General features: G+C 38.8%; 1 protein-coding gene across 2 annotated transcripts in view; it reads right to left on the bottom strand.

The window, feature by feature from the left end:
* Positions 1 to 27,735, bottom strand: part of N4BP2L2 (NEDD4 binding protein 2 like 2) — a gene marked incomplete at its 3' end in the record, with an annotated part of 108,028 nt that overhangs the window by 47,605 nt on the left and 32,688 nt on the right. The window lies entirely within an intron of this gene.

Genomic DNA, 27,735 nt, shown 5'->3' with positions numbered 1-27,735 from the left:
ATTCCTTTTGCAATTGCAGCAAAAAGAATAAAATACCTAGGAATAAACTTAACCAAGGATGTGAAGGATTTATATGCTGAAAACTATAAGACATTTTTGAAAGAAATTGAAGAAGACACAAAGAAATGGAAAGACATTCCGTGCTCATGGATTGGAAGAATCAACATAGTTAAAATGGCCATATTACCCAAAGCCATATACAGATTTAATGCAATCCCCATTAAAATCCCAATAGCATTTTTTAAAGAAATAGAACAAAAAATCATCAGATTTGTTTGGAACCACAAAAGACCCCGAATAGCCAAAGCAATATTAAAAAAAAAGAACAATACTGGAGGTATCACACTCCCTGATTTTTCCTTGTACTACAGGGCTACAATAATCAAAACAGCTTGGTATTGGCGGAAAAACAGACACATAGACCAATGGAATAGAATTGAGAACCCAGAAATAAAACCACATAAATATGGACAGATAATTTTTGACAAAGAAGCTAAAAACATACAATGGAGAAAAGACAGCCTCTTCAATAAATGGTGCTGGCAGAATTGGATAGCTACGTGCAAAAGAATGAAACTGGACTGCTATCTGTCACCATGTACCAAAATTAATTCAAAATGGATCAAAGACTTAAGCATAAGACCTGACACAATAAACTGCATTGAAGAAAACATAGGTACTAAACTTATGGACCTTGGGTTCAAAGAGCATTTTATGAATTTGACTCCAAAGGCAATGGAAGTAAAAACTAAAATAAACAAATGGGATTATATGAAACTGAAAAGCTTCTGCACAGCAAAAGAAACTATTGACAAAATAATGAGGCAACCAACTGAATGGGAGAAGATTTTCGCAAACAGTTCCTCTGATAAGGGGCTAATATCCAAAATATACAAGGAACTCATGAAACTCAACAACAAAAAAACAAACAACCCAATTGAAAAATGGACAGAGGACCTGAAGAGACATTTCTCCAAAGAGGATATACAAATGGCAAATAGACATATGAAAAAATGCTCAACATCGCTAATCATCAGAGAAATGCAAATGAAAACCACAATGAGATATCACCTCACCCCAGTCAGAATGGCTTTCATCAACAAGACAAATAGTAACAAGTGTTGGAGAGGCTGTGGAGAAAAAGGAACTCTCATACACTGTTGGTGGGAATGCAGACTGGTGCAGCCTCTATGGAAGGCAGTGTGGAGGTTCCTCAAGAAATTACGAATAGAATTACCATATGACCCAGCAATCGCTCTCCTGGGTATCTACCCCAAAAATATAAAAGCATTTCTCTATAGAGACACGTGTACTCCAATGTTCATTGCAGCTTTTTTTACGGTGGCCAAGACATGGAAACAACCAAAATGTCCTTCGATAGATGAATGGATAAAGAAGTTGTGGTACATATACACAATGGAATACTATTCGGCGTTAAGGAAAGATGATAGAGGAGCATTTGTGACAACATGGATGGATCTCGAGAGAATAATGCTAAGTGAAATAAGTCAGACAGAAAAAGCAGAGAACCCTATGATTTCACTGATATGTGGTATATAAACCAAAAAGAACAAGACAAACAAATGAGAAACAAAAACTCATAGACACAGACAATAATTTAGTGGTTACCAGAGGGTAAGGGGGTGGGGGGTGGGTGATGAGGGTAAAGGGGATCAAATATATGGTGATGGAAGGAGAACTGACTCTGGGTGGTGAACACGCAATGGGATTTATAGACGATGTAATACAGAATTGTACACCTGAAATCTATGTAAATTTACTAACAATTGTCACCCCAATAAAATTAATTAAAAAAAAAAAAGAAAAAAAAAAAAAAGAAAATAGTTAAGGTAAATGAAAACAAAAACAACACATACTGAAACATATAAGACACAGTAAAAGCAGCATGAAAGGGAAGATTTTAAGTTATAAACACTTACATTAAAAAAAACTGAAAGATTTCAACTCAGCAACTTAACTTTACAACTTAAGGACAAGAAAAGGAAGAAAAAAACTAAACCCAAAGCTATCAGGGGAAAGGAAATAATAAAGATTAGAGATAAATAAAATGGAGAATTAAAAAACAGAAAATTAATGAAATCAAAAGCTCTTGAAAAGATGAACAAAATCGACAAACATTTAGTTAATGGAGTAAGGAAAAAAGAAAACCAAAATTACTAAAATCATAAATGAAAATGGGGACTTGACTACCAATTATAAAGAAACAAAAAGGATTATAAGAGAGCATTATGGAAAACTGTATGCCAACAGATTGAATAACCCATGTGAAATGGAAAAATTCCTAGAAGCACAAAACCTACCAAGACTGAATCACTAAAAAAGAGAAAATCTGAATAGACCTAAGAGTATAAATGAGTAAGAAGATTGAATCAGTCATCAAAAACCTTTTGACAAAGAATAGCCCTGGATCTGATGGCTTCACTGGTAAATTTTATCAAAATTTAAAGAACTCATCTTTCTCAGTTTTCCCAAAATTGAAGAGGAGGGAACACTTTGTAACTCATCTATGATGCAAGCATTATCCTGACACAAGACACAAGAAAAGAGAACTGCAGATCAATATCTCTTATAAGCATTGAAACAAAAATCCTCAATCAAACTCAGCAGCATATTAAAAAGATTATGTACCATGACCAAGTAGGATTTATTCTTGGAATGTGAGGATGGTTCAATGTATGCAAGTTGATCAAAGTAACCATGTTAACAGCATGAAGGGGGAAATCCACATGATTATCTCAACTGATGCAGAAAAAGCATATGACAAAATTTAACTCTTTCATAATAAAAACGCTAATAAAAAACAAAGAATAGAAGGAACCTACATCAATATAATAAAAGCCATATATAAAAAAAACCCACAGCAAACATTATATCAATGTTGAAAGATCGAAAGCTTTTCCTGGGGCAGCCGGTTGGCTAACTGGTTAGAGTACAGTGCTCATAACACCAAGGTCACCAGTTTGATTCCCACATGGACCAGTGAGTTGTGCCCTCCACAGCTAGATTGAAAACAACGACTTGACCTGGAGCTGAGCTGCGCCCTCCACAACTACCCTGTTTCCCCGAAAATAAGACCTAGCCAGACCATCAGCTCTAATGAGTCTTTTGCAGCAAAAATTAATAAAGACCCGGTATCATTATATTATATATTATATTTATTATATTATATTTATATTATATTAATTACATTACATTACATTACATTATATTATATTATATTATATTATATACCCAGTCTTACATTATAGTAAAATAAGACCAGGTCTTATATTAATTTTTGTGCCAAAAGATGCATTAGAGCTGATGGTCCAGCTAGGTCTTATTTTTGGGGAAACATGGTAGATGGAAAACAATGACTTGACTTGGAGCTGAGCTGCACCCCCCACAACTAGAATGAAAAACAACGACTTGAGATGGAGCTGATGGGTCCTGGAAAAACACACTGTTCCCCAATATTCCCAATAAAAATTAAAAAAAAAAAAGACTTTCCTATAAGATCAGGAACAAGACAAGGATACTCATTTTTCACCACCTCTATTAAACATAGTAATGGAAGTTCTAGCCTGAGCACTTAAGCAGGAAAAATAAATAAATAAAAGACATCCAAACTGGAAAGGAAGTAGTAAAATTATCTCTGTTGAAGATGATATGATCTTATATGTAAAAATTCCACACCAAAAATTATTACAACTAATAAATAAATTCAACAAAATAGCAGGATACAAAGTCAATATACAAAAGTCAGTTGCACTTATATACACTAACAACAAAAAACCTGAAAAGGAAATTATAAAAACAACTCCATTTATAATAGCAACAAAAAGAATAAAATACTCAGGAATTAACCAAGGAAGTGAGAGACTTGTACAATGAAAACTACAAGACATTGCTGAAAAAAAATTAAAGACAGTATAAATAAATAAAAACACATCCCATGTTTATGGATTGGAAGACTTAATATTGTTCGGATGTCAATACTACCCAAAGCAATCTCAGATTCACTGCAGTTCCTCTCTAACCCAATGACTTTTTTTTCTGCAGAAATAGAAAAACCCATCCTAAAATTCATAAGGAATCTCAAGGGGCTCAAATAACCAAAACAATTTTGAAAAAAAAAAAAACAAAGCTGAAAGACTCACACTTCCTGTTTTCAAAACTTACTACAAAGCCACAGAATCAAAACAGTGTGATCTGGTATAAGGACAGACATATAAACCAATGGAATAAAATAGAGAACCCAGAAATGAACCCTCACACACATGGTCAAATGATTTTTGACAAAGGTACCAAGACCATTCATGGAGAAAAGACATTCTTTTCAACAAATAGTGCTGAGAAAACTGGATATCTGCATGCAAAAGAATAAAGTTGGACCTATACAGAACACCAAGTACAAAAAATAATTCAAAACAAATCAAAGACCTAAATGTAAGATCTAAAACTATAAAACTCTTAGAAGAAAACATAAAGCAAAAGCTTTGCAACATTGGATTTGGCAATGATTTCTTGGATATTGACACCAAAGGCACAGGCAAAAGAAAAAACAAGACAAATTTGACTTCGTAAACATTTTGTGTGTCAAAAGACAATGAACTGAATAAAAGAACAACCCACAGAATAGAACACATTTGCAAATCATATATATGATAAGGGATTAATATTCAAAATATATAGAAAACTCCTAAAACTAAAAACAAACAAACAAACACCATCTGATTCAAAAACAAAAGACATGAATAGACATTTCTGCAATGAAGATATACAATTGGCCAATAAATACATGAAAAAATGCTCAACACCACTAATCCTTAGGGAAATACAAATCAAAACTACAATGAAATACCACCTCACACCCATTAGGATGATTACTTAAAAAAGAAAAAAACAACAGAAAATAGTGTTGGCAAGGATGTGGAGAAATTGGAACCCTTGTACACTTTAGGTAGGAATGCAGAAGGGTGCGACCTCTATGGAAAACAGTATAGCGGTTCCTCAAAAAATTAAAAATTGAATTACCATATAATCCAGCAATTTCACTTCTGGGCATATACCCCAAAAATTGAAAGCAGGGTCTTGAAGAGATATTTGTACATAAATATCAAGGAGTAGAACCCATCTATTAATTACATTTTAAGTAGAATCCAAATACATAAATAGGTAAAAGTGGAGGAAGCTGTTCTGACTGAAGAGTGTGGCCAAAGCCCCACTTGCCCAGACTTTCACTACCTGCCTGCAACAGCAACTAAACTTTCTTACCCTCAGCTTTATTGAGGGATGACGAACAAATAAAACCTAAAGTCTTTTGTGGGATAATTTGTAGCCCACTTCTGGAGGCCATCATTGTTCTCTCACTTTATGAAGAGGTCTCAGACTCATTCACATTCTGACACAAATCACTTTCTCTGGTCCATTTTGGACTCTCTCTACTTCTGCCAATATTCATTTACAGGTATCCAAGACTTCAGAGGGCCTGTAAACTCCCTGAAATTGGAATAAAGGGTGAACATGTACGTGTGTAATTTTTATAGGAGGAGGGACCATATTAGCTTTCACTGGATTCTGAAAGTGGTCCATTACCCAAAAAGGATTGAGTCTGTTTCTACTCATACATCACATCGTATCACATATCATGGCTTTAATTCACATCAAACTTATATTCAGGGCCAATTTTCCTGTTTTTTTCTTTTGCTTTCCTCTGGACTATTATTCAAAGTCTTATGTAAATACCTCATAGTTTAGCCCAATATCTGGAACTTTATATCTCAATGCACGTGATGACCCTGTTCTATTCCAGCCGTGGGAGCTAGACCCAAATGTAGTCCATACTGTCTTTGTTTTGTGTAATGAACTTCATGGCATTCCACAGTTCAAAGCTTAAATGTATGTATGTGTCCATGCGAATATATATCATTTAAACCTTCATGGCTTTGTTGCCCTTATCTTCCAGGGTAAATGGGTCTTTAACTATATTTGGTTCTATAGACTGCTAATTTGTTTTTCAAGGAAATACTTATTCAGACTTTTATGTTTATATCGTGTACTCAACCTTCAGTTACTTTTTCAACTTGTATGGGTCTTCTTCTAATTATTTCACTGATGCAATAAACCTAAACATTGATGTCTGAAACACTAACCATTATCCTAGGTGAATTAGCTCACTTACAGCCCAGCACTAATATTTATTACCAAATCAACTTTCAAGTTGGAAAACCAACCCTCTTCTTAGACATGACCAGAGGCTATATTTCACCAGTATTTTCACAAATGTGTGCACGTGAAGATGAGTCCTGGGGGAGAATGTAATGAATAAAACAAATCCATCAAGGCTACTAGAAAAATAAGTCAAGTTCACATGGTATTTGAGAGGGGGAAAGAAGTGCCATCTTGTTTTTGAAAAAACAGTCAGATGGCATTTGATACCTAGGCTGTTTCTTTTCAGCTTATTTTAAACCAGATAGTCTATATTATTATTAAACTTTTATTACAGCTATGTTTCTTGCTGGATTACTTAGCAAGACCAGTTAGTGCATAAAAATACGACTGATTTTTGTAGGCTGTCCATCACTAAATTTCAGACACCTCTTGGCCTCCAGACTGATTACCTGGCGAAAGACAGGGTCATGCCAGGGGGCCTTTATAGGGTAGAGCAGGAGTGAATAATGGGATTGCATGATTACTTTTTTAAAACTTAATTTCTAAAATAATAATCTAGTAATTTTATCCCACAGCTTTTTCTTACTAACATCCCTACCCATTTACACAACGCATTTACAAAATTAAAGTGATACTATCAGCTTACTGTCAAGAGTTGTGTAAGTCGTAGTCTAAGTAAGATCAGTCTGAAGTGCTATAGATTGCATTTAGCTTTATAGATATCACCTAAAAACATCTATCTAACAGTCTTTCATCCTTAGCAATTTTCTTCTTTAAAATGTTATTTTTGACAATTATGGCCTAGGATATCAATTACTAAAAAACTCTAATATTACCTTAGCCTTAAGTATATGGAACACTATTAGATTATTTTGGATCATTTCTGCTTACCCTCATAACTAAATTATTGCCATAATACAAAATAGCCTAAACATTACATTAAAAGCATAAGAAGGGGCGGCCTGATGGCTCAATTGGTTAGAGCGTGAGCTTTGAACAACAGGGTTGCCGGTTTGATTCCCACATGGGCCAGTGTGCTGCGTCCTCCACTAGATTAAAGACAACGAGCTGCAGCTGAGAGCCCAGAGGGAAGGCCGGATGGCTCAGTTGGTTAGGGCGCGAGCTCTCAACAAGATTGCTGGTTCAATTCCCGCATGGGATGGTGGGCTGAGCTCCCTGCAACTAAGATTGAAAACGGCAACTGGACTTGGAGCTGAGCTGCGCCCTTCAACTAGATTGAAGGACAATGACTTGGAGCTGGTGGGACATGGAGAAACACATTGTTCCCTAATATTCCCGAAAAAAAAATAAAAAGCATAAGAAAAAATATAAAACAGTGTTTAAAAAACCCTAAAATTCAGGAAAGTTTCAACTTACAAAATGATTGTTTTCTAGATGGCTGTGAGACTTTACCTTAAAGCAAAATAACCTATTGATACAATGTTATAAAATAACATTATTATATTCACATGCCAACCACAAAAAAACCACCTAATTGAAAATGTGTGGTTTGCTTTCTTTACTTATTTTTTTATGCTTTCCTTTTTCCTTTGTTTTAATTTTGTTTTTGTTTTGCTTGTTTGGTTTGGAAAGAGGTATAACAAAATTATTATTCTTGTCAAATAAGATCAGGTCATTATTTTTTAACCATACAAGAGGGAATGAAAAACAGTTCCTGAAGTAAGTGAACAACAGTTGGAAAGGAAAACAAACTAGATTTTAAAGGATGTTCATAACTTTCCACAAAGAAAAAGCCAGGCCCAGATGCCTTTACTGATGAATTCTATCAGATATTTAAAAAAATACATACCAATTCTTCACAAACTTCCAAAAAAAATGAAAGAAGAAGAAACACATCCCAATTCATTCTATGAGGCCAGTACCACTCTGATACTCAAACTAAACAAAGACATCACAAAAAAGCTATAGACCAATAACTCTTATGGCTATAGATGCAAAAACCTAAAGCAAAACAAAATACTAACAAACTGAATCTGGTGACATGTAAACAGGATTATAAACCATGACCAAGTGGGATGTATCCCAGGAATGCAAGGTTGGTTTAACAGCCAAAAATCAATTAGTGTAATACACCACATCAATAGAATGAAGTACAAAAATCACATGGTCATCTCAAAAAATACAGGCAAATCATTTGAAAAATCTAATATTCTTTCATGACAGAAACACCTAACAAATGAGGAACAGGAAACATCCTAAACTTGATATTGGACATCTATTAAAAAAAAAAAAAACACAGTTGGGGCAGCCGGTGGGCTCAGTTGGTTAGAGTGCAGTGCTCATAACACCAATGTTGCCAGTTTGATTCCCACTTGGGCCAGTGAGCTGCACCTGCCACAACTAGATTGAAAAAAAAAATGAACAACGACTTGACTTGGAACTGATGAGTCCTGGAAAAGCACACTGTTCCCCAATACTTCCTAATAAAAATTTTAAAAAACACACACAAAACACAGCGAACATACTTAATGGTGAAAGACTGATTATTTTTCCCTAAAATCAGAAAAAAAAAATACAAGGATGTCTGTTTTTATCATTCCTATTCAACACCGTACTGGAGGTTCTAGCCAGGGCAAATAGTCAAGGAAAACAAATAAAATGCATCCAGATTGCAAAGAAAGAAGTGAAACTATCTTTATTTGCAGATGACCTAATCTTATATAGAGAAAATCCTAAGGAATGTACTAAAATTCCATTAAATGGGGCCACCCGGTGGCTCAGGTGTTTGGAGCTCCGTGCTCCTAATGCTGATGGCTGCCGGTTTGATTCCCACATGGGCCAGTGCCAGATGGCTCAATTGGTTGGAGCGCAGGCTCTCAACCACAAGGTTGCCGGTTTGACTCCCGCAAGGGATGGTGGGCTGCGCCCCCTGCAACTAACAATGGCAACTGGACCTGGAGCTGAGCTGTGCACTCCACAACTAAGATTGAAAGGACAAGAACTTGACTAGGAAAAAGTCCTGGAAGTACACACTGTTCCCCAATAAAGTCCTGTTCGCCTTTGACAATAAAAATCTTTAAAAAAAAAAATTAGGGGTGGGGGTTGGGGGCTGAGGATAATGGGGATTAAATATATGGTGATGGAAAAAGAACTGATTCTGGGTGGGGAACACACAATGGGATTTATAGATGATGTAATACAGAATTGTACCCCTGAAATCTATGTAATTTTACTAACAATTGTCACCCCAATAAATTAAAAAAATATATAAAAAATTAAATATACTGAACCATAATGAACTAAGAAACCAGATCACCAAAGTTTCAGGGCATGAGATCAAAAATATACAAAAATCAATTGTATTTCTATACACTAGCAATGTACAATCTGAAAATTAATAAATTTTCATTTATAATATAATCAAAAATACTTAGGAATAAATTTAACAAATCAACACAAAACTTATACTCTGAATAGTACAAAATAACATGTAAAGAAATTAAAGAAGACCTAAATAAATGGAAAGACATCCCAAGTTCATGGGTCAAAATGTACAGTATTCTTAAGATGGCAATAACTCGCCAAATCAATCTACAGGTTCAATGCAATCCCTATCAAAATTCCATCTGCCTTTTAAGCAGAAATTGACAAAGTGATGCTAAAATTCACACAGAAATTAAAGAGACCCACAATGATCATAACAATCTGAAAAAAGAACTAAATTGGAGGACTTAAAAGCCTGCTATAAAGCTACAGTAATCAAGCCTGTGTGTTGCTGGCATATGGATAAACATAGAGATCAATGGAACAGGATTCAGGGTTGAGAAATAAACCTTTATATTTATGGCCAATTGATTTTTGACAAATAATTCAATGGGGAAAAAAGTCTTTTCAACAAATGGTGGACAACTGGATCTCCATATGCAAAAGCATCAAGTTGAACCCCACCCCACACTATATACAAAATTTAACTCAAAATAGATCAAAGACCTAAATACGAGAGCTGAAACCATAAAACTCCTATTAGAAAATATAGGTGTAAATTTTCATTACCCTGAATTAGGTAGTGGTTTTTCAGATGCACCAAAAGCACAAGCAACCAAATGAAAAAAATAAATTGGATTTCATCAAAATTAATAACTTTTGTGCCTCAAAGGATATCATCAAGAAAGTAAAAAGACAACCCACAGAATGGGAGAAAGTATTTGCAAATTATACATCTGATGAGAAATTTGTACCCAAAATATATTAAGAACTCTTAAAACTCAGTAGTCCCCCTTATCTGCCATTTCACTTTCTGCAGTTTCAGTTTCCCATGGTCAACCTTGTTCTGAAAATATTCAATGGAAAATTCAAGAAACAAACAATTCATAAGTTTTAAATTGCACACCCTTCTGAGGAGCGTGATGAAACCTTGTGCCACCCAGCTCCATCCCACCCAGGATGTGAATCCTCCCTTTGTCCAACGTATCCATACTGCATGTTACCTGCCTTTTAGTCACTTAGCAGCTGCCATGATTACCAGATCGACTGTCAAGTATCACAGTGCTTGTATTCACTTCACCTGTATTTTACTTCATAATGTCCCCAAAGCACAAGCGTAGTGATGTGGACAACTGGATATGCCAAAGACAAGCCATAAACTGTATATACAGAAAATGCCCAAAAAATGTATACATGTTTTAAGAAAGGAGAAAACTGTTAAAATTGTAATAGTTAATATACACTGATAACAAAAGATGAATACAAGTCATGTGTATGCATTTTTTTGGCATCCCCGGTATATATAGGAAAAAACTAGGATTTAGTACTATTGGGTCTTGGAACGTATCTAAGATGAGGTGGGGCAAACTGTCATAAAAAGACAAACTGAATTTTACAATGGGCAAAGGATCAGAACAGACCTTTCTCCAAAGAAGATATAACAACGGCCAAAAAGCACAGGAAAAGATGCCCAACACCATTAGCCGTCAAGGAAATGCAAGTCAAAACCACAATGAGATAACCATTTCATATGCACTGGGACGGCGATAATAAAAAAGGTAAACAATGACAAGTATGAGTAAGGATGTCGAGAAATTGGAACTCAAAAATGTCTCAATTATGTACTCCTTGCTGAATAATGTACCCCACTTGCAGTGAAAAGATGTTTGAATGTAAACTGTTTTTACATGCAATCAGTAGTTATTATAACTACAACTACAGTTTATGTAAATCACTACTTTAATTAAAATTTTAAAAGTAAAAGACAAAATATTCAGATAACAAATTTGAATTAATACAGTGGAAAATATAATTCATGAAAATAAAGAAAATTAAGATTGTAAATTGCTCACAACATGCTGAAGTGAAACAAAACCTAAAATATAAAACTGCAATAATGGCTCATATTTCCTATATACTTGCTATGGGGGTAATATTTGTTAATATACACATACATATAAATTTCATTTAACCCTACCAATGAACAACCTATGAGGAAAGTACTATCGTCATCTTTCTCATTTAATAGAGACTGAGGCTCAGAAACTTGCTCAGTTCACATGATTAATAAATAGTGGTGTTAGCCTTAAACTCAAATCTCTGATTCCAAAGTTTGTCCTCAACTATTACATTACATAGCTGTCAAAATTATAAATCCAACAATAAAGATATATATATAAATATATATATTTATATATTTATGTATTATAAATATGTACATATATATGTTTTAAAACAGGAATTTGCAAAATGTGACCGGCAGTGAATTATGGAGGTTTAATTCTTTGTGAGTCTCTGTGTCTAGAATTTCCTACATTGAGCATGTACTACTTTTGTAATAGAGAAAAACAAATAAATGTGCACTTAAGATTTTCGATAAATAAATTAGGCAAAGCAAAGACAAAATACATTATAAATGTGTTTCAAATTTTCTCAACATTTAAGATTCACTCTAGAATAATAAATCCACTTATGGATTTATTGACTACAAACTTCAATTAAGGAACATAAACTTATTACACACACAAAAACCAACCCCAGCCTGTGTGCAAATGAAGTTCTAGCTAATAAGACTCAACAATTACTGTTAACACCTGTCTTCTAAAAGAACCTCTTTATTATTGGGTGACTACATCCTCATTAGTCATGAACAAGAATAATTCCAGTCCTAACTATAGTATGGTGTAGTGAATCAATTTTTGTTTCCATAATGTGAGCTCTTAAGATTTCACTTTGAGATAGTAATGCTTTAAATTTTATTATTGCCAGTAATAATAACATCAAGTCCTTAAAGTTAATATCTAGGGTGGCGGGTTAGCTCAGTTGGTTAGAGTGTGGTGCTAATAACACCAAGGTTGCCAGTTTGATCCCCACATGAGCCACTGTGAGGATTGAACATGGGCACAGGCCTTAAAAAAAAAAGAATTGCTTAAAAGTTAACATCTAGTTTATTCTTAAATATATTGATTTCATTGTGTCCATCCTTAGTCAAATTTTCAAAATGTAGATAAAGCAGCATATATTTTAAAATATATTAGATATTAGATAAAAATTACCATTTTCCTGAAAGTTAAATTCCCCAAGGGAACTAGTTAATTTCCAAATCTTCTCACACCTTCTCAAGTAAATTCTCATTACTGCAATGGGATTGCTTCAAATACAGAAAAGCCTTTATTTTGTTGACAAGATCATACTGCTTCGTCCATAAAGTTCATAATTAACATATTAACTCCAATCCTATCAATTACATTTCCCCTCTTCTATTACAAATCTAGTTTAATTGCCAAGATTTGGGCAATTCACTCTAATTCTTTTAAAAAAAAATACTTAGTTTAGTTTCAAGGCTAAGAAATAACAATTTACACTGACAATATTACTTCACAGACACTGTCAGATGCCTTCTACTCACTAGGAAAAATGTACAGCTAAATACAATTTATTTTGTTATGTGGCCATATAATAAATACTAAAAATTTAGGCTTGAATTTTACGTTGTTCAAAATTCCCTTAACAACTGTTTAAACCCAAATTAGGAAAACTAAGGTGCTTAAACGACACCTCAGGTAAAGCCCACCCTGACTGCTATGCTGCAAATTGCAACCACTGAGTACCCAGCCCCAGCACATGCGCTCTTCCCCTGGGCCAGGCCCCCCACATTCCTTCTCCTGCATTACTGTTCTCCTAGCACTTACCACCTCCTAACACAGCACACGACTGATTTCTTACCGTCTTGTCTGTGTTGCTCCTAGCGGTCCCCTGTACCTAGAGCAGTGCCTGTGACACAGAAGGTGGTGTTGAATAAATGATCATTTTACCACGAGGCTAAGAGTGGAGCTACTGCTTTTGTGTGAGCTTACTTGGTGACTTGTACAACTATGTGGAGTATACAATGTTGAATTTTGTAATTAGAGCAAATCCTTATTTTTCACCTTGCTTCAGGGCAGGCAAACACTTTCTCCAGTGGGACACTTAGCTTCCATGGGGACAACCTAAGGCATCCCTGGTTGAAGAGAGGTCTGTGTCCCTGGAAAGTGGCTCAGAACCTGAAAACACAAAACAAACCCAGGCAGGGAAAATCCACAGGTCTGGGGTTTTGCAGAGAAAAGAGGCTGCAACTTTTCACGTTCCTAACATTTGACACATTTAAGTCATTCATAGCTGTTGTTTTAAAAGGAATATAGTCACTACATTTCTAAATGCTTTCAAACATTACAAGTTATCCACTTGTAATTTACAAGTATCCACTTGTAACTTGAAATTTACAAGTTATCTTAGTTGTCCACTAAGAATAAAAACAAAAAATTCTGAAATTGGATCACCCCAGAAGCACTAAAATTTCATACACTTAAAATTGGGGATTTATTTTTAGCCCATAATTTATGCAAATAGAAAGCATCAAAATGTAGACATTTTATCAGCCCTTATTTTCTAACAAAAAAAAATCATATACAACTTAGCCATTGGACAGACATCAATAATTGCTTTCCCTGGAATGTGGTTGATGCCCATAGGGGTTTTTCACAAATGTGTATGTCAATTCCAGCCTTCCATGTGTTGTCACTGTAAATAAGTTACCATACTGTACTGAGTCGTAGTTATACCTTAAATGACTTCAAATGTATGGGAGCTACTTACTGGCTCTCCCTCAAACAGCCCCGTGTGGTTAGACTTTTGAGTTGTCCTGTCTGCATTTTATAGTGTTTTCATATCCTCAAATGTTCTCCGGCTGTCAGATCTAATTTCTTCTTCTCTCTGGAACTGCCCCAACTTTACCACCACCTGCTACTGCTAAAATATTTGTGGAAGGAAAACCATTAAAATGCCTTGCTGGAATTTTGTTCAAAAAATGCAAATTGCCTCAAAGAGAGAGAGAGAGCCTTTGAAAGGTACAGAGTATGTGACATCTATTTCAGCAAATCAGCAAACTCTTACTTTTGAGATATTAGTCATATTCCAAAGTTCCTAAGGAAATCACCCCTGAATGAGTGGACTGTGCATGTGTCTGGATGAAAGAGCATCTAGCACAGGGTGTGGAACACAGTCGGTCCTCAGTTAATGCGTGTGCATCTCACGTGTATGTGTACACGGGTTTTTCCCCCACAGGCACAAAAGGAGGCCGAAGGAGGCACATCAAACTGCGAACCCTGTCTAGGAAGTAGAGTGTGAAGGAGGTTCGGAATAAAAAGAACCGATAACTTTTGCTTCACCTCCTTCTGTACGAATGTTTTAGGTCATGCTTGAATTATTTATACTTTATATGCAGATTTGTATGTCCAAAAAGACAGTGCAATGCGAGCACAACAGATCGTTTCCGGTGTGTCCTTGGGATGACTGCCCTTGCTATGTACCTGTCACGCTTGACTGAGTTGTCTTCTTGCCACAAGAAACGGTCTGATGGAGCAGCTCTCACCCATGAAAGCCGCACCATATACTAACCACCAAGAGGACCCTGGCACACATAGTGCAGTTGTGATCAGACTGCTCCCTTTGTGATGGGCTGGCTGCATCCCGAGAAGCCCCAGTGACTTTATCTTTCCCTTTGATACTATGTTCCAAAGGAGAAACTCTAAAAACTTTAATCTGTGGGGGTACAAGTCTATGGCCATAAAGCTCAGACAACACTATTCTTGTGTAGCCTCTGGCTAATGCTTTTTCTTTTTCTTTTTCTTTTTTTTTTAAGCGATGGTTCACAACACATTCTCTGTCATCCAGGCAGCCTACAGCTGGACTTCTCTGGTTCAGTTTCACTTCCCATCTATTCTGTGAATCACTGTGTTGTACATGTAAAACCTGTGTTAACATTAAGTTCTGTAAAAGTGATGAAAACGTTGTCTATGTACAGTACATTTGTTTTAAATTTACATGACGTTGATCCTCCTTAATCAGCCAATATCCCCACTATCATTCATCAAAATAGTTTACAAAGTATCACATGATAATCAGAGCACTGATGAGTTGGGTAAATGTCCCCACGCTCTGCCCCCAAACTACAACAAAGTCTCTTGTCCTGGTTTCTTATTAAAATGTGAAATGTAGTCAAACAAGTGACTAAAACTGAGCCTATTTTTAATCACGCCTTATAGTGTTTTTAATATATAAATTAATAAGGAAATCAACTTTCATATAACTGCCTTAAACTCTCCATGAATTGCTCTGGAGCCAACGAGGCCACTGCCAAGGTCGCAGACTTCCTGATGAGCTGTGAGAACACTGCGAGACCGTATTACTCACCGTAAGTACGTACTGGGAGGACCTTTGGGGTGAATGGTCTCCACACCAATGAAATGGCTGACAGCCAGGAGGCCTGGATGCTAGTCCTAGTTCTCCCCCTGAATCCAATGGTACGTTATTGGGTCTCATTTTCCTATCTGTGAAATGTGATATCTGAGCTTGATGTCCTATAAATCTGTTTTAGTCCTAAAACTCCATTTTTTAACGTCAAATAGAAATTAGTAGTATGTTTAGTGTTTTTTTTTTGCAGAATCCAGATTATGCCATAATAGCACCTCATTAATATTCACAGTATTCATGAGAAAACAAAGAGGTATTATCTTTATATGTAATATTTGAGTCATGAACTGGGACAACTCAGAAAAGGTCACAAAACTGGTGTAGTGAGAACAATGAGCCTAATTTCTTGACTGGTTGCAGTATTCTATTCACTGTATTATTTTTGTTGCTGCTTTTGTTATATTCAGAAAGCAATGTGCTTTAACCCTTGTCATCCCCCAATCAGCCAATTTGCTCTCTAATGTACTCACACCTCCCCTGCTCAATCTCTGACTGCTGGACATCTCCGCAGATTCTATCCCCCTCAATTCTATTAGAATAATCACCAATGACACTTGATCATTTGCTTCCTATGGCTACGTCTTAGGGTTCCAGGTGCAGTATTTGCCTCCTTTTCTATACAATTTCTATTAATTTGCTATATAAATTTCAAGACCATACAGAAGATCTGTCACTATCATCTTTACCTTTATACAGACACAATAGCTCCAAACCCCGAATGGCTGAAAAGGACACCATGAGCTACGACAGTCTGAGACCATCCTCTCTCTGTGGCCTTTCTTGCATTCCCTTCTAGACACCCAAGCTCTTGGTCCTTGAAATCAGCGAATGAAATGGTTTCCTAGTCCTCTGAAGACGTAGACGTGAACGCCCCTTGCACTCTCCCACTGCAGGCTCCCTGAGCAGAGCGTCCGGCCCTCGCTGGGTTCTCCATGACTTACGCCCTCTCACTAACCTGCCTGACCAGAACCTCAACCAAGTGCATTTGCTCCCAGCTCCCTGCACAGGTTTTCAGACTTGTCCTTAAAACCAGCAGTCACAGAGACACACCTACTGTTAATTCAACATGTACAAGTCACACTCTACTCCTTGTATCCAGGAAAGATGGGGAGAGGGTGGAAATTCTAGCCCCCAATCAGTTCCAGCCTATAGCAGAGGTGAGGCCAGCACTACTTACCTGCCACCAGGCACTTGCCTCTCAGACTCCCCAGGACTCTACCTGTCCCAGAAAGAATTAGGAGAAGACTGGGGAAACTGCAGTTTCCTTATGCACGTGAAACCTGCCATGGATACTCAAGAGTCCATGACTCTCAGAACTTAAAAGGCTAAAATAACCTAAAATAACCAGTCAGTACACTTCTGTGGCCACAGTTTGTCAAAACACTTACCTTCTTCAGTACCATTTGGTATACAGTAGCCTGAGCCCCTCCTAATTCACAGCCCAGCCTCTTCTCTAGGACCCTCCAGACCCATAAATGAATGGGTCCACACGTCCACAGGTTTCCTCTCTAGCACAGGAACGGGCCTCAGTTCTGACCCATTGGTACCCATGCAATCCACGCCCCTAACACCATGAGTCCTGGACATTTCAAGGGCCCCCTTCCACAGGGCTTCCTGGGCCTTTCCTGCCTTTCCCACCCAGCCCGGGAAACACAGTGGACCATGACAAGGGACAGAGTTGGCACTGCCCCCTCAGCCATCAGCCCTCCAGCTCCTTTTCCTTCACGTTGTCTCTGGCAGAGCTGGCCTGGAACACAGTGGATGAGACAGCAGTGGCGATGGCACCCCAGCGACAGTCTAGTGTCAAAAGGCTCTGACTACTCACATTGACTCCCCTCACTGATTGCCACAAATAACACATGAAGGCAACTCTGGGGGAATCAATGGTGAGTAGTCAAAGCCTTCTGGTCAGGGGCCCACCAAGCACCTAGACAGCCAGGAAGAGAGCAGACGTGCCAACGGGCCCACCACATCAGCTACTAAATAATTTGAATGTTCCCTCTGCAAAAAGGCATATTAACCAAGCTACCTCTGGTTTGTGACCACCCTTTGACATATCCGAGACTCAGTCCTGGGAAAGAAGATACTGGTTAACTGTGCCAAGAAGTGGGTCAGTTAGCTGACATGCCCCCAAATTCCAAAGGCACATTCAAGAGCCATTTTGCAATGACCCCTCCCTCAGAGGGCATTTCCAACAATAAGAATTCTTGCATTTATCAGCTACCTTAAGAATTTGGGCTCTGGCCTGATAGTGCCTTCTCACCATTCTTGCCCAAGACTTGACAGGCCAGCCCGTGTTAGGGAGGGGTGTGGCGATGAGTTCCTACGAATGGAAGTAGACTCCTACTTACCACAGACAAACCAGGCCTTTTCTAATTAAGAAAAAAAGGAGTTTGACTAAGTAATATACTGAGTGACCTCGCATGCCTGAAAGATGCGTGCACGTCAGAGAGATACAGAGATACAGAGAGATAAGTGAGTTCAGGAGAACCCTTCTTCCCCTGATAAATACTGGTGCTTTTAGTAAAGGAACAAAACAGAAAAGCAAGGAACACTGCTCTACCAGGACAAAGGTGGCCTCGTGCACTAACTGTAGACAGGCTAATCATTCCACTTGTCTTTTAGTCCATTCAGACAGGCCCCTTGCTCCAAAGTTTCTTGTTTCTTGTCACCTATATATTCGACAGCTAAAATGACCCAGCTAATTTTCTGTCACATGGAAAACCAGGCAACAACAAAAGTCACTCTACCCTAAGATGTTCCACCCCAAATCCTTTGTAACCCTCTGGTCACCACTGAAACTCAAACAAATAATCAAATTTGATCCACCAAGAGATGGTTAAACATAAACTGCACTGGACCAAGGTTCGGGCCACCCTGGAGCAGAATTCTGGGGGAGAAGTGGAGGTGAGGCTACCAGAATGGGGAGGCAGGTTTACCAGTAGAGCAAGCCCCAAACTCACTTTCTGCCTCCACCAAACCACTGCCGGCTAGGCTGCCTCGGGCAGTTCAAGGTACGCAACAAACATGACAAGATGTTTGGTGGCCTTCCAACTAACTGCTAAGATGTTTCCGTCCATGTGCCCCATTCCAAAAGTGCTACTCAATCAAACTGCTATCCATACAGATGCCAGCCCACGGGCAGTTTGCTGGTAGGCCGCAACCAAAGTTTGCGTACAGAAATTGAGAGGAAGTTTTAAAAAACTTTTATAGCAACCTGACAGAGTAATTTTTATGTCAATGATAAAATATTTGACTTGCATCTTTAAAATTTTTCTAGTAATTCACTTTATTATAGTTTACTAAAGTTTTAGACTGTGGTGGATTGAAAATTTTACACAACTTATCTTTCACCACAGTCTGAAATGCACCTATCTCTAAAATGAATGCGACTATGACATCTTTTTGCTGAATTTTCTATGGTGACCCCCACATCTGCAAGACAAAGTCATAGTTCATTAACATTGTGTGTTCAGGCTCCTTAATTTGGCCTGACTTCTGCTCTAGAGCAGAACTTCACAAGTGTGCTTGGCAAAACTTCAAACAGGTGACAGGTCAGACCACTGAATGGAGCCTGTGGCAGATGGATTTCCCAAACCCCGGGATCATCCTAAAGAGCAAAATTCCACTCAGTAAATTTTCAGATCTAATTGGCTTTCTTAAGCAATTCATGAATCGGGCAGATTTCACCTCAAAGCTAGAAGGGTGCTCTGGGTTGTACAAAATGGAAGGTTTTTGTAGGCAGAGAGAGGGAGGGACAAGAAAGAGTGCATTATTTCAGGAAGGTCACTGTCTCTTAGGGGAAGGCAGGGGAGCTCATCAGACAGATGACCTCACTAGTGCTGACCAGGGAATTCTAGACCTATTGGCTTAAAATTCTACTCCTGGGAGAGGATGAAACTTCAATTAGCTTAGGTAGTAAGTCTTAGGGAGGTTTAGCACAAGTGACTCCATTTTGGGCCTGTTGTTTCTTTAAGAACCAACAGCCTTCGGAAGAGTAGCCTAGTCCATTTACTCCAGAAAATTCTAAAATTGTGTTTTCTGTGTCATAATGTGGAAAAGGTCGAGAAGCACCTGATGGAGTCCTCTCTTACTATACAAAGACCAAATTTGATGCTTCAAACACCACAAAAAGTCTGCTTTCCCACCCAAATTTGTGTTTCCAACCCAGACCGAGTCTGCACCTCTAAACACACTACATATTCGACATCTTCATTCAGATGTCTAAAAGCACCTCAAACTTACCACGTCCAAAACTGCATACCTGTTTTCCTTCCCAAATGTGCTCCCCCTCCATCACATCTCAGTAACTCCTCTCATACCCTCTATTCGATCTATTCAGCAAATCCTGCCAGTTCTAGCTTCAACCACTCCCCACCACCTCTAGCTACATTTATTCCCTGAAGTCCCAATCATCTCTCACTTAGATTATTTCAAGAGCCACCTAACTAGCCCCACTTCCATTTGTCTCTCTAAAACTGATTCTCAAGACAGCAGCCAAAATTGACTTATATAACTTAAAACACAAGTCAGATCATGTCACTGCTCAGAACTCTCCAAAAGCCTCCCATCTCCAGCAGAGTAAAGGCTTATATCCCTTCAATAATTGACGAGGCTCATATTATCTGATTCCTTCATCTTCTTTGAGTCTCTCCTACGACTTCGCCCTCTGCTCACCTGGCTCCAGACAAGCTGACCTTCTGCTATTCCTTCGCCGCACTTGAGCAGTCCCTCATCAGGGCCCTCACTTGCAGGCTCCTGCTCTCCCCTCACTCTTTGTTCATTCACTCTCACCGTCTTCGTCTTCGAGTCCCTGCTCAAATGTTACCTCATCAGTTAGGCCTTTGCAGATCACTCCGGATAAAGTGGCGCCCATTCCCCAAGCCCCACCTTCCCTGCCAATTTATGCTGCTTCAGTTTTCTCCACAGCACTTACCATCTGACCTGCGACATACATGTTTACTGGTTTAGGATCTGCTCCCCTGCACTGTCTCCAGGAGGGCAGAGGCTTTGTCTGATTTGTTCACTGCTGTTGTCTGTCACCTAGAACAATTCCTGGCATTCACAAAATACTGTTGGATGAATAAATACCTGTGTGACTAAATGCTGTCTCTTGCCGCTGAGACTTTGATCACTCTGTTGCTATTGCCTACAGGTCCTTTTCTCCTATCCTTCCTCTCTTGTAAAAACCCACTTTTAGGCTAGACGTGGGCACCAACTCCTCCAGGAAGCCTTCCCTGAACCCAGTCCTGCGCATGTCATTCACTGACCATCAATCCATTACTGAACAGTGGAAAACAACATCTTACACCCTCTTCTCACTGCTGGTTCCCCTTTCTCAACCACATTCCTCTAATCAGGAAACAGCGTTCAACCCCGGGACCTATCGCTTCCACCTATTTTCCTCCTGCATTGAGTACTTCTACTGCATAAATGTCCAAGAGTAGAGACACACCTGAAGCATTAGGAAAACAGAAAGTGCTCTAATGTGCACTAGGCAAGACAATTCAAGCAAGGAGCGTGGTTGTTTCCCACACTTTCCATGTTCTCGTTACTGCCAAATGCCAGAGGCTTCTTCCTGGGCCTATACAGTCAGTCCTTTGAGTCTCAAGTCCAACTTACACCCATCAGGGACTCCCCGCTCTCCGTGGCCTCGCTGATGCCTGTCCTCTGCTCTGTACCTTGGCCAAGCCCTGCCAAATCTGATCCAGAGTAACAGTAACTGCAAATTTTCCCAAGCTATTCCCTCCTGCCCACCATTACCAACCCCACCATTACCAACCTCCACTCCACATTTTTCAAGGACAAACATGGTAGGGAAGGCAGACAGAAAGCTTCTAGTCCAATTGTGTACCTTCAAATCACTTGCCCCACCCCGTGCCCACACACACACAAACTCATATATACACCAAGAAAGGATACCAGTAAAGCAAGCCTCCAGCATTTCGACACCACTCACAGCAATGGCTTGCTGTCACCCTCGTATGCACCCAGCCTCTCGATTCTGTGTCTCCAAGGTTACCATGCCTTTGTTTCATATTAGTTGCCTGAACTTATGTTTCCTCAGCATAATCTTTGGTGTTTTCTGAGACTTCTGGTTACGGCTTTTACTGCCTTGGGCCAGGTGATCACCTGAGCTTCGGTCCTGAAGACCTACTATGGGCTCTGTGCTGTCAGCAGGTCTAACCCAGACCCTATAGAGAATTCATATGCCCAATACACATTTCCACGCTTCCACACCACAGCACCTGACCAACGTCTTGCTTAGAAAGACAGTCTCAATGGCCAATTAATTAAAAACTAGCTGCTTTCTCTTCTGATTTCCTTTCTCCACTGAATGCTATTTATCCTGCCTACAAACAACTCATTTTCCTATAACTGAATTGCTTCTAAATATAAAAATTTCTACTTCACTGTAGAAAATAATTTAAGTGAGTCAAGAAGAATATGTTGTTAAAATTTAGTATATTTTCATTTAAAAATAAAAAAATGAGGTACTAGTAATTATACCTTAAAAACTGCTTCTTGTACCTTCCAACATATACCTTCTTCTCTTTTATCTACTGAATCTTGTGACAGCTCTGTAACTTACCTAACTTTATTATAAAAATAGAAAACCAACATCTACTCAAACTGATGTTCCCATCTTACATGGCACATTTCATAGGAGACCAAGCTGCAATTAACTGTTTCACATAACCACAGGTAAGCTGATGTCACACTGTCACATAAACATTACACAGGATGTCATGAATGAAAAACAAAGGAAAAAGTGGCTTACTACTTTCATTATGTGTGACATTAAGAACAACAAAAATTCCTTGGTTTTTCTTTGAAAGAAATGGGTTCATGTGGGCTAGCCAATACACTGCTCTGTGAAACTAATCATACCAAATCTGCCAATAAAGATGAGAATATCAAACTGATTTGATCATACCAACACACCATACAATGTAGATGAAAAATAGTGCCACGTTCATGATAAAAAGGCACACACATCGTTTTTGTACTATTCCACGGCTTACCTCCTGTTGTCTATGTTAATGAGGAATGGGACTATCTGATAACCAAAAAATCAAACTTTATCCTTCTAGATCTCTCACAGCATTGCTAACTAGTATAAAAATCAACTGTTTTGTTTCATTCTTTGCCCACTACTAATGTGTATCAAAAGTGAAGAGGTGAGGGGCGGCCAGATGGCTCAGTTAGAACATGAGCTCTGAACAACAGGGTTGCTGGTTCGATTCCTACATGGGCCAGTGAACTGCACCTTCCACAACTAGATTGAAGACAACAAGCTGCCGCTGAGTCTCCGGAGGGGCAGCCGGATAGCTCAGTTGGTTAGAGTGTGAGCTCTCAACAAGGTTGCCGGTTCAATTCCCACAAGGGTGGTGGGCTGCACCCCCTGCAACCAAAGATTGAAAACAGTGACTGACTGGACTTGGAGCTGAGCTGCGCCCTCCACAACTAGAATAAAGGACAATGACTTGGAGCTGATTGACCCTGCAGAAACACATTGTTCCCCAATATTCCCCAATACAATTTTTTTAAAAAGTGAAGAGGTAAAATCATCAAAAGGCAAACGTTACCTCAGCTGAAACTCTAACATACTCGTCTCACTTCATCCATCCAATAACCCTATATTATAAACTGAGAAGATATTATCCTCATTTAATTATGAGGAAACATTTCAGAAAATTAAGTGATTTGCAGCTCTGACTGCAACTTAAATTAAGTTGCAGTTCTGACTGCAACTTACCTTCAAATACTGTGCGCTCCTAAAACAGGACATTTCTGCCCTTCACAACAATCACTGAAGTGTCTAGAACATTCTGAAACTACGGAACTCAACTGCACTGTAAAAACTGTGAAATGCAGTCATGCAACCCACTATATACTTCTTAATACAACATATTCCATTTTCAGAAAGATTGAATTAAATTAAAAATTCAGAACCCTGATCCAGTCAAATGTCCTCGCTGACAATGAAGGAACTGTTTTACACATGCCTCTCAACTAGCTACTGTGTTAGCTGTGGATTAGTGTGCTAGGGCTGTGACAAAGTACCACAGACTGGGTGGCTTAAACAACAAAAATTTATTTCTTACAATTCTGGAGGTTGGAAGTCTGAGATCAAGGTGTCAGCGGGTCTGGTTTCTTCTAAGGCCTCTCTTAACTGGTAGACAATGGCCTTCTTCTTCTGGAGTCTTTATATGGTCTCTTATATGTGTGTTTCCTGATCTCTTCTTCTTCTGAGGACACCAGTCACATTAAAGCCCATCCATATGACCGCACTTTTATCTTAATCACTTCTTTAAAGGCCCTGTCTCCAAATACAATTACATTCTGAGGTACCAGAGATTAGGACCTCAACATAAATTTTGAGGAGACATAATTTGGCCCATAATACTCTACCCTCTGGCTCCTGCAATTCATGTCCTTCTCATATGCAAAATACATTCACCCCATTCCAACAGCCCCCAAAGTCTTCATTCATTTCAGTATCAACTCTAAGTCGAAAATCTCATCAAAATATCATTTAAATCAGGTAGGGTGGACTTGAGATATGTGAGGCAAGATTCCTCTCCAGCTGTGAGCCTGTGAATCTACACAAGTTACCTACTTTCAAAATACAATATCGGGACAGGCACACAATAGATATTCCCATTCCAAAATGGAAAAATGAGAAATAAGAAATGGGGGAGAGGTCCCAAACAAATCCAAAACCCAACAATGCAAATTTCATTACATCTTAAGGCTGAAGAATAATCCTCTTTGGCTCCATGCTCTGTCCTCCAACCCAGTGAGATGGGGGCCTTGCCTTCCAGTGTGGTAGTCCCATCCCCACTGAACCCAGTTTGTGGTACTTCTGACCGCATGGTGGTAGTGGCAGCCCTGCCAACCCCGAACCACCTTCTCGTCTCTCAAAGAACAGCACATGTTCACAGCCAGATAGCTCCACTGACTTGTAGAATCCCAGACATCTGACAGACTCCCTTCATTTCATCCTGTCTGGACCCTCGGTCCAGGCCAGCACTGTTTTTGCTGGCATAACCCCATCTCTATTCTGCTGGGACGGCCTAATGGATTCATAAGTCACATGCCTATAATCTCTGTAGCAAATCGCTGCCTATCAACAAATTTGATGTTGTCTCCAGAACAGATCATTTTTCCACAATATACATAGGCTGAAAATTTTCTAAATCTTCAAGCTTTGGTTCCTTTTTGCTTAACAATTCCTTCTTCAATTTAGATCTCTCCTCTTGAATTTTACTATAAGCAGCAAAGAGAAACCTGGCCTTACCTATAGCACTTTGCTTCAGAATCTCAGTTCAAGTTCACCACTTACAAGTTCCGTATTCCACAAAACACTGGAACACAATTTAGCCAAGTTCTCTACCATTTTATAACAAGGTGGCCTCTCCTCCAGTTTCCAATAACATGTTCCTCACTTCCATCTGAGACCTCAGCAGCAGCGCCTTTCACATTTATATTTCTACCAGCATTCTGCTCACAATCATATATGTGTATCTCTAAGATGACAGAAACCTTCTCAACAGCTTTCTTTCAGAGCCCTCACCAGAATCTCTTTTAACATTCATATTTCTACAATCTCTCAAGGCAAGCTTGGCTTTTTCAAGAGGTTGAAAACTCTTTCAACCTCTACCATACCACTTAGAAGGCCAATTCTACATTTTTAGGGATTTGTTAGAGCAGCAGCCCACTTTCCCAGTACCAAGATCTGTTAGTTTGCCAAAGCTACACAACACCACAGACTGGGTGGCTTAAATAAAAGAAATTTATTTTCTCACAATTGTGGAGTTACAAGTCCAAGATCAAGGTGTCAGCGGGGTGGGTTTCTTCTAAGACCTCTTTGGCTTGTCTTCCTCCAGTGTCTGTGTCCCAATCTCCTCTTGTTATAAGGACACCAGTCGTTGTGGTTAAGGCCCAATCATAACCTCATTTTATCTTAATTACCTCTTTAACGGCCCTTTATCCAAAAATAGTCATATTCTAGGTATTGGAGGTTAGGACTTCAACATATCTCAACACACAATTCAGCCTGTAACAAGATGAGACTACTCATTTTCACTTATGGTATGAATACTGAATATCACTCTTACCCAGCCATTGTGCTAGTTGATGACCTTATGATGGTGAACTAAATAGGTACAATCTGAGTCACAGATCTTAAAAATAATGGGGTAAAATAATCATATACAGGCAGACCTCAGAGATATTGCGGGTTCAGCTGCAGACCATCACAACAAAGTGACTATTACAATAAAATGAGTCACACAAATTTTTGGTTTCCCAGTACATATAAAAGTTATATTTACACTACACTATAGTCTATTAAGTGTGCAGGAGCATTATGTCTATACAAACTATGTACGTACCCTAATTAAAAATCATTTATTGCTAAAAATCACTAACCATCATCTGAGCCTTCAGGGAGTCATACTTTGCTGGTGGAGGGTCTGCCTCACCTCGATGGCTGCTGACAGATCAGGATGGTGGTTGCTGAAGGCTGGGAAGATTGTGGCGATTTCTTAAAATAAGACAACAGTGAAGTTTGTGTATTGACTTTCTTTCATGAACAATTTCTCTATAGCACGCAATGCTATTTGATAGCATTTTACCCACGAACTTCTTCCAAAATTGGAGTAAATCCTCTCAAACCCTGTCGCTGCTTTATCAACTGAATTTATATAATATTCTAAGCCCTTTGTTGTCATTTCAACCATCTTCACAAGGAGTATCTTTTATCTTAAGAAATCACTTTCTCTGCTCATCCATAAGAAGCAATGGAGGATCATGAGATTGAAGCAATTCAGTCACACCCTCAGGCTCCACTTCTAGTTTAGTTCTTCTGCTATTCCACCACATCTGCAGTTACTTCCTCTACTGAAGTCATGAGCCCTCAAAGTCATCCATGAGGGTTGGAATCAGCTTCTTCCAAACTCCTGTTAATGATGATAGTTTGACCTCTTCCCATGAGTCACGAATGGCATCTGAAATGGTAAACCTTTTTCAGGAAGTTCTCAATTCACTTTGCTCAGATCCACCAGAGAACTTATGGCAGCTATCGCCTTACGAAATGTATTTCTTAAACAATAAAATGATCCATCAGCTGCGGAATGGATGCCGCGTTAGGAGGCATGAAAACATTCATCTCGTTATCCATCTCCATCAGGGCTCTTGGGTGACCAGGTGCATTGTCAGCGACCAGTCAGATTTTGAAAGGAATTTTTTCTTCTGAACAGTAGGTCACAACAGTGGACTTAAAATATTCAGGAACATGTTGTAAGCAGATGTGCTGTCATCCAGGCTTTGTTGTTCCATTTGTAGAGTCCAGGCAGAGTAGATTTAGCATAATTCTTAAGGACCCTACGACTTCCAGAATGGTTAGTGAGCAATGGCTTCAACTTAAAGTCACCAGATGCATGAGCCCGACGGGAGAGTCAGCCTGTTCTTTGAAGCTTTGAAGCCAGACATTGACTTCTTCTCTCCAGCTATGAAAGTCCGAGATGGCATCTTCTTCCAACAAAGGCTGTGTCGTCTACACTGAAATTCTGTTGTTTAGTGTATCCACCCCCACTAATTATCTAACTAGACCTTCTCGATAACTTGCTGCAGCTTCTACCTCAGCACTTGCTGCTTCACCTTCACTTTTATGTTATGGAGACGGCTTCTCTCCTGAAACCTCATAAACCAACCTCTGCCAGTTTCACACTGTTCTTCTGCAGCTTCCTCGCCTCTCTCAGCTTTCACAGAATTGGAGAGTTAGGGCTTTACTCTGGATTAGGCTTTGACTTAAAGGAA

This window comes from Rhinolophus hipposideros (genome assembly GCF_964194185.1).
Source record: "Rhinolophus hipposideros genome assembly, chromosome: 4".
Taxonomy (NCBI): Eukaryota; Metazoa; Chordata; class Mammalia; order Chiroptera; family Rhinolophidae; genus Rhinolophus; species Rhinolophus hipposideros.
This window is presented reverse-complemented; position numbering and strand designations above follow the sequence as displayed.